Source organism: Mytilus californianus, unplaced genomic scaffold, assembly GCF_021869535.1.
Source record: "Mytilus californianus isolate M0D057914Y unplaced genomic scaffold, xbMytCali1.0.p SCAF_22, whole genome shotgun sequence".
NCBI lineage: Eukaryota > Metazoa > Mollusca > Bivalvia > Mytilida > Mytilidae > Mytilus > Mytilus californianus.
This window is the reverse complement of record NW_026262671.1, coordinates 5,516,978-5,526,309: the sequence shown is the minus strand read 5'-3', so window position 1 is coordinate 5,526,309 and position 9,332 is coordinate 5,516,978. Positions and strand designations below refer to the sequence as shown.

At 31.6% G+C, this 9,332-nt stretch overlaps 1 long non-coding RNA gene across 1 annotated transcript; it reads right to left on the bottom strand.

Moving 5' to 3' along the window:
* Window positions 1-483: 483 nt before the first annotated feature.
* LOC127732169 (uncharacterized) lies at window positions 484-7,111 on the bottom strand. The gene is made up of 3 exons (XR_007996101.1): window positions 5,544-7,111; window positions 3,302-3,434; window positions 484-2,312 (listed from the first exon to the last, which is right to left on the bottom strand). It is a non-coding gene; the product is annotated as an uncharacterized LOC127732169 (long non-coding RNA).
* Between the last annotated feature and the right edge of the window lie 2,221 nt (window positions 7,112-9,332).

Here is a 9,332-nt window from a genome sequence, read left to right as displayed (position 1 = left end):
CCCATAAGTAATACAAACGAATGACGGTGAACATGAACAATCTGAATTCGTACTTTATGTACACTGATTTGTGACCCAATGATTGTGAATTCCGTTACGTCTGATTCACACTAAAATTCTGTTTGTAAATCCAAAACATTGCCATGTAAGTGGGAGGTTTGGAAAGCTATAAAACCAGGTTCAACCCACTATTTTTTTCTAAGAATGTCCAGTACCAAGCCAGGAATATGGCAGTTGTTATTAAATAGTCTGTTTCTATGTATTTTGGCTTGTTGTATTGAAGCAGTTCAGTGTTTCTGATTTTCCGTTATTTTTCTCTTAAAGTTGATGTTTTCCATCGGTTTAAGTTTATGACCCACAATTGTTTTCGGTTAATTGATTTTTGACTATTTAACAGTGGTATACTACTGTTGCCTTTATTTATAAACTAGATTACAAATCTTGTAAACAAAATAATATTTTCTTATAGATCATAGAGATATCTTAAAACTAATAGTTGTATCTTTATTACTAAATAAGATATTTAGTTCAACCCACCATTTTTTTCTTAAAATGTCCTGTACCAAGTCAGGAAAATGGCCATTGTTATATTATAGTTTGTTTCTGTGTGTGTTACATTTTAATGTTGTGTTTTTGTTGTGTCGTTGTTCTCCTCTTATATTTGATGCGTTTCCCTCAGTTTTAGTTTGTAACCCGGATTTGTTTTTATCTCTATCGATTTATGAGTTTCGAACAGCGGTATACTACTGTTGCTATTATTTGTATATTAAGTTATATATCTGACAAATAAATCATAAAATATATCTTGTATGGCTTATAAGATATCTGATAATTTAAATAAGATATATTATATACTATTACATTTCTCTGATAAACTAGACAATATATCTCATAAAGTACTGGATTAATAATTAACAGACATTAAAGATATATAAGATATCTTCAAAACTATATAACAGATATCTTATTTGAATCAAAAGATATCTTTTAAAAGTTGATAAGATATGTTTATAAGTATATTTTATATCTAATAATTTCAAATTAAAAATGGTATTTCAAATAGAATACTAGATATCTTAGAGGTTGCACAAGCCACGCCTGTTTTGGGGAGATATATAATATTCATAGATATGTTAATTTGCTAACGTACTGGTTCCCAGATATGATCAAAAAAAGACATTTGGGAATGTAACTAGTATAGAAAAACACGTTAGCGCCTAAAATTTAATTCTTAGGAGGTCCAAAAGTATAGGTAGGGGTAGTATATAATTTTAGTATAATTTTAATGAGTTTTTGTTCAACGCTTGTAAGTTCAGGGCATATAAATGTTGAAAATTTGCCGCAAAGCCCTATATTTTGACCTTTGAATAAAATAGTAGTGCATATAGTTTTCACGAAACTTCATAGTAAAATTGGCACAGTTTTAGCTGCAAAGGGAGTTCCTACGAGAAATTGCATTGACTATATTTACAGAATTGCAACCTATATATGATAGTCTGCCAGTTTTGCACTATCTATTTCCCGCCACAAAAATGATAACATTCAGGAAAATTAAAAAAAAAAAAGGTATCTGTCGATTTGTTAAAAACGACCCTGCAGTTGTTATTAAGTGCACACGATAGTCCTTCCCGCGAAATATTCTTACATGGAATAGGTTGGCAGCACGTGCATACATGTAACTAGAGTTATAGTGATATCTAATGGATAAAAACCAATACTCCACCAAATAATATGAATTAGTAATACGCAATTATTCCAAATAGATTAGGAAGATCTTGTTTCCTTGTTATAATTGTTACACAATTGTTTGGAACAGGACAAACTACGAGGATTTCATTGTTGGCATTTGCAAATGAGTAGAATCTACTGATAGTGTCAGTGTCCGTAGAAGCAATATTTTCCTGGAGTATTAGCTGTTGTCTCACATACTCATCCCGTACATGTATAACAGTCACCGGAGCGTGATCAACATAAATGCTAACAATGTCTCCATTTAAGTAGCGATTTTTCTTTGACATTGACAAAGCGTTATCATATGTCAAACAGGTTGATATATATTTTGAATCCTTTTTATATTTACTACTACCCCAGGCAACATGAAAAGCAGCTGTAACATTTTCAGCATGTTCATTATGCCTTAGAAGTCTATAAACTTTTCCGTCCCAAGGTGTTACCGGAACTAAAGGGACTACTTCTTCTTTTGGCAACCCATTTGGTGTCATCCAAGTTGTTGTTGTTAACTTATATGTACACGTTTGTGCTGTCATTTCTGCAATATAGTTGTGTTATTGTTCAGATGAACATTATGCAACCTGTAAAAACATATTACATGTAAGATTTTTAGTAATCATGTAAATCAATTAAAAGATCTCACATTACCAAATAACTTATTCTTTTTACTATATGCAAAACAACTTGTAATACACGTTTATCAAATATTTGGTAAATAACAGAGCATATGATATCATATAACTTTATTCGCAATTTTAAGCCATTAAACAGTTTTTTTTTGCTCTGTTCCTTCACTTCATAGGTCCCAAATTCTAGCAAATATTTGCCTTATGTTGAACGTTAATATCACTGTAAATATCAGTTGTGAGCTTTTCATACCTGAAGGCCGATATGAGACGATTATATTTGATTTACATATTAAAAGAAATAAATAAATATTATATTTTTTCTCTTATTTTAAAAAGAGCAATTAACTGTGGTAAAATAGGGAAAATGTCATTATTTTAAAATGTCCAAATATAGTTCCACTTTCAGAAGATGTTTTAAATTATTGATTTGTGAATTTGAATGAAATGGTAATCGCGTCTATTTTTCTGTCGTCAAATTGATACCTTATTACTGCTTTTGCGTGGTAATATGAATCGATGTTAAAGAAAAAACTAGACGAAAACTAGAAAATGTAGTTGTTCGTATAGGAGAATTTATCACACGAACTTTTATGATACAAAAGCTTGACTATTGAAAATAACTAAGGAGCCGAAAAAAAAAAAAAAAAAAAATAAACTCGACAAGAGGTTGAACACTTCGGAAACATCATGATAATTTCGTTGCATATTCTGCATTTGACGACTTTCCTACTTGAAATAAAAACTAACACAACATTATTCAAAATAAGAAACAAAAAAAATTTGCAGTTTTGACTCAACTTGTAAATGTGGTTGACAACGCAATATCATTTAAGCGAGCATGCTTTCCGAGCGTATTTGTAATTTACTCATGGATACAGCGGCGAGTAACTTTGCGGATAATTTTAGCAAAAACGTAACCAAAATAGAAATGTGTTTGTTACCTGGAAAAATGTAAGCTTCTACTTGGGTAAAGAAATAGTTATCGTGCACAAAATCAAAAGCTTTTGATAAATCTTTTGAAAAAAGCAGCTGCAAATGTCTTAATATCTTATGCCTTATCCAGTTTTGTAAAAGCTGAAAACAAAACATTAAAAGGACTATAAAAACTTTTCATTATAGTTCATAATTAAACAATATAACATTGAGCAATTTAATGTAATTTCCTCTATGTAATGTGCATAATGTGTGCATATGATATACATTGACAGTTTGATTTCCTTTGTATAACATTGTCTCTATCATATATTAATAAACATTATAATTGACACTTGTTAAATGTTGGAAACCGGAAGTCAACATCAAGCTGTTTGTCGATTTTTGTCTTCTGGAACTGTTCCAATGACGCAAATTGCACGTATGTGCAGAGTTGGATATATTCAATCATTTTGAATTAGCTTATTATGAATGAAAAGTTTGAAAAATAAAGTAAAATGCTGAATTTTTTGTTTCCGATCTCTTAGTTAAGATCGCGACTATTGGAATAAACAGCTGCGCTTTTATTGGGTATATTGATATGGTTGCAAGAATGAAATTGGATTTTTTAGCAGACCATAAACAAAGAAAAACATGCATGAGGATACTGACGTTGTATATCATCTTTAAAACGTTTTCTGATGACACTTTATTTTTATTCGTCTATTTGAATACTACTTTTACTGTCTATCTTTAGTAATACCCATTTGGCGTGGCTCGGTACTTATACAGCCCGTCATTGTGTTATTGTTCTATGGTTAATTAATGTTTTTCTTGTCTTTTAATTTAGCTAATGTGCTTTGTCTATATGCCTTTTTGTGTTTCTTAGCTTAAATATTTGTTTGTTTTTATAGTTATTCAGATTATAACATAATGCTGGCTGTTGTTTCCCTTATTTGTGACATGTTTACCTATTATGTCTTATTTCTTTTATCTGTTTGTTTTGTTCACACTTTGTTGTCAATATAATTGAATTGTATGTGACTGTCATTCAAGTTAGGGGTTTAGCTAGCTATACAACAGGTTTAAGCCACCATTTTCTACATTAGATGTGTTTGAGATTTTGATTTTGCCAATTGATTAGGAACTTTCCGTTTTGAATTTTCCTCGGAGTTCGGTATTTTGTTATTTTTTTTATACTAGTTACAATAACACTCTTAGTGCTGATTTTCAAAAAAAATCTACACTGCGCAAACTGTTTTATGTCGTTGATGTTTATATCATTTTAATCAAATTTTATTAACAATTTTTTTTTCATTCCGCGCCAACAGAAAGAGATGTTCCGAAAGTACCTTATTGTGTAATGCAGATGTGTTGTCATGCAGAAAAAAAAAATCAATATTTAGTGTCTATTCCATCTGACTGGATCATTTAAATTATCTAATCAATGATACCTGTGCGTGACCAATGAATATTGAAGTTATAGTTACTTCTTTGTTAGATAGACCTTTAAATAGATTCAAACTTGTTAGCTATAAATAACGAAAAAGTACTAATAGCTTGTAATTTACTACACAAAGACGACTTAAAAACACATTGAACTAGATTATAACGTTAGTTTCAGCATGGACTATCACACTAACTTAAATTTAAAATATCAGTGTTAGCACATACATACATGCATCTTACAAATAACCTTGTTTTATGTAACACAGTTTTTCTGTTTTTTTTTTAAATATTGTTATTGAATTAAATAATTTTGTAACATAATAATGCTTACAAAAGTTGTCTTACTGGCAAATTGTCTTGATAGTTGTATTCAATAAAAAAAATAGTAAAAATATTTCCGTTATCAAATGGCAAAATAAAAAGCTAAAACACATCAAACGAACGGTTAACAACTGGCATATTCCTGACTTGCACGCACTAGATAAACAAAACTCAATGTACAAAAAACAATACACAATGTTTTTTTTTAATTCAATTTCCAAATGAGGTCCAAAAAGAAAATTCATATACGTGTTACACAGTATACCTTTACCCATTGCCGGATTTAGAAGTTTCAAAAAGAGAGGGAGTCTGAGAGGTCCATTTAAAAACACAGATATCTGGCATTCAACAATTTGAAAATGCGCAATAGACACAGTTTTTGGTCTAAGTTGCCTCTTTGATTCGCCTGAATGTTAAACAAAAGTGTATTCTTCCTTTTTACAAATCCCATATATATATATACAATGCTTTTTTCATAAAAAAGTAAATAATTAAGATTACCTTTCAAGTTATAAAAATGTCTTCTTCTTTAAAAGTAATTTCTACTCTCGTTTCATATGTATAATAAAACAGACGTCGTCAAGTAATTTATCCATACGTGTATCTTGTATTCAATGGATTTAAATTCCCCCTCTCATGTCCGTCCGAATTTAAAGTATTTCTTCACTAAATTCCTTTATACAAATAAGACGTACCTCTATATAGGTTTGGTTGATCGCAGTAACGTGTTCGTCGAATTTTTCTCTTGCAAACAATGTTTGACAATAAAATACGTTAGTAAAAAAAATAACCCTATTGAAATGTATCCATCTGATGAGTTAGATTATAATCCTGGTACCTTTGATAACCAATTAAGCCTTTTTCAGCCAATTTTTATAGTTCGTTCTTATGTATTACTGTTGCACCACTGTCCCAGATTAGGGGAGGGTTGGGATCCCACTAACATGGATAACCTCGCCACATTCTGTATGTATGTGCCTGTCTCAAGTCAGGAGCCTGTAAATCGGTGGTCGTCATTTGTTGCTAGGGACCTCGACGGCCAAGTGGTCTAAGTAGTTTTACTACTGTAATCACTAGCCTGTCAACACTGAGGTTGTGAGTTCGACATGTTCGATTCCGCCTGTGCAGATGCACTCTACTCCAATCTTAATTGACTAGAATTGTCTGTATTCTTATTGAAGGTGTGTGGTTTTCTCCGGGCACTCCGGCATCCTCCACCAATGAATTAAATTATTGAGAATGATTGTATGTGAGAAAATGTTAAACTGTTTTCTTTTCAACATTTTATCTTTGATTAGTAGTAATTATCAATCATTATCATGGAAGGGTTAAGTTTAATACGACTTAATAACTCGATATAACAACTAAACTTTCTAACTAACTATCACTGACGAATCAGTTAAGTCGTCATCATGACTTGGCTTATTTGTTATCACGACTCAATAACACATTGTAACCAGTTATAACGAATATGTTTATTCACTGTAACGAATTACTAAGTTGTTATAACGTGTTAATAAGTTTTGATAACGAGTACAGCAAAGTCATGAACAAGAATTAGAATCTGATGTTCAGTAGTTGTCGTTTGTTGACGTGATTCATAAATGTTTCTCTTTCTCCTTTTTTCTATAGATAAGACCGTTGGATTTCCCGTTTGAATGGTTTTACACTAGTCATTTTTGAGGCCTCTTATAGCTTGCTGTTCGGTGTGAGCCAAGGCTCTGTGTTGGAGGCCGTACTTTGACCTATTACGAAGTACTTTTATAAATTGTGTCTTGGGTGGAGAGTTGTTTCATTGGCACTCATACCTCATCTTCTTATATATCTATAAGAATTAAACTACAGCCTGACACAAACCGGGGTCCAAAGCTAAGAATGATTCGTGTCTCGTTTACGTTTATATTCCAAATCTCATTTAATAAAAAATCAGAATTTAGATTTCTAGAATATGAATACGAACGCACCATTTAACCAACTATTATGTTAATATGAAAGTAGCCAACATTACTAAGCACTTTGGTGACTCTTAATAAGTATCATAAACTCAATTTTAATGCCGTGTCAATTTATTTTTTTGAAGCAAGAAATAAAAGAATAATGTTGGAACATTTTCAGCTGATTTTCACCATTCAGTGTTTTGTGAATGACTAAGTCGATAAAATTAGTACCGCGGTGCATCTCCATTGCAATTAGGAAGATCTTGTTTCCTTGTTATAATCGTCACACAATTGGCTGGAACAGGACCAACTATAAGCACTTCATTTCTTTTCTGGGCAAAAGAGTCGAATTTCAAAATAGTTGCCGGATTTTCTTCGTTTTGTTCTGCATTTAGCTGCTGCCTAACTTTTGGATCATATACATGTAGAACATTCAATTGATCTGTATCAATGCTTACAATGTGGCCATTGTAGAATTGATTTCCCTGTGAGAATCTTAAGGCGTCATTATAGTTAAGACAGGCTGAAATATATTTTGAATCCCGTCTCCTATTACTACTCCCCCAGGCAACATGATAAGCAGATTTTACCTTCGACCGCTCCTTCATATAACAGTCTTTAGCTAATAATCCATACTCAGGATTATCATCTTGTGGAAGAAGTCTGTAAACTCTTCCATCATGGGTGCAACATGTGACGCCATTGCTGTATAGTGTTGAGTGACACACGATTATCAAATATTTGGATCATGATCGACCACGTCTTTATTTGAACTATACAAATGTTTAATGCAAAGATCGGGAAAGATAGGACAAAATATGTATAAAATCTTTAGATAATCTTTTAGACATTTGGTTTCCGGACATTAACCTGAATATAAGTGTTTGGATCTCTATGATTTTGTCCCATAAGGTTCCATACATCAGAAGGAAGTTTTTAATTAAATTTCGGGGTTATGACCTAAACGGTTAATGTATTTTCAAATGTTCAAAGGGCTGAAACAAATGACTTTCTGGTTTCTGGACAATGCCTTGAGTATTAGCCATCGATCTCTATGAAATTAAACCAAACGAAGGTTGGTATTAGTCTTGGGGGTTATCGTTCTAATTGTTTAGTAATTAGTGGCCAAAAAGGGGACACAACCTTTCCAATACTTTGTATACATTATTATTTCTCGATCAATTTCGAAGAGGTCATATTCAAAGTCTTGAATTCTTAGGGTTCTTTACTATGCTGATACTGTAACCGTGTTTAAGATTATTGATTTTAGGGCCTGTTTCAATAGGTTCACATTGAGGTCCAAAATTAAGTTTAAAACATAGTTCGATTTTAAATAAAATTAAATTATTTCGTCTCTTAATATGCCGAAGCGAACCGTGTATTTAGATCTAAATTTTGGGCACCGTTTTCAAATTAGAACATATCAAGATCCATAAATTTTATGCAAATAAAGAAAAACACACTTACTGTTTCAGTGGCACACAATAAAATCACTAACTTCGTAATAGAACAGATAAGGGCTTTGTTTTCGGAGTGCATGTTCTTAAGTTATAACATTTTGAAATTAATACCATACAATCTATATGTATAACTAGTTGTTTTTATATATTGTGTTATAACCTATTGTTGTTTTTTCGTTACGGCGTTTACAATGCACAACTTTTGTTAACGTTTATGTAAATATAGATATAACGGTCTGGAAGGTCTTTTAAATGAAAAAAGCATGTATCAAAAAGCAATAGTTAGCATGGTTAACATCGAAATATCTGTGTTACCCAAAAGGTGAAGTTCGTATTTCATACCGTGACAAGTGATTAAGGAAAACAATATGTCTATTAATGATAAAGTCAAACATATATCATAAAACCAAGCGAAAAATATAATATTTTCATTATTTTGTAATGGATAGTATTTGCTTTTAATAATCGAACAATTGTGTCGCTTTGGTCGTTACAAATAGGTAAAATATATCTTAATCATTAAGACACTAACACGTACATTCATAGGAGCTTATTTTTGTAACTTTTTTGTGTCTTTTTTATCATATTTTATTGATATATTTGGAGTCATGGCCGGTTCGTTATTCGTTATTCGAAATTATGTTGAGCAAGATCTGCTAACCCTTCCGGAGCACCTGAGATCACCCAAAGTTTTCGATTGGGTTCGTGTTGCTTAGTCTTTAGTTTTCTATGTTGTATCTTGTGTACCATTATTTGTCTGTTTTTCTTTTTCTTTTTTTGACATTGTGTTGTCAGTTTATTTTCGATCAACGTGCTTTGGTCAGATCTACATGATCTCTCAATCTTCATAAAATTATGCACAAAGTTAATAAGTATAAAGATATGAGTGACAT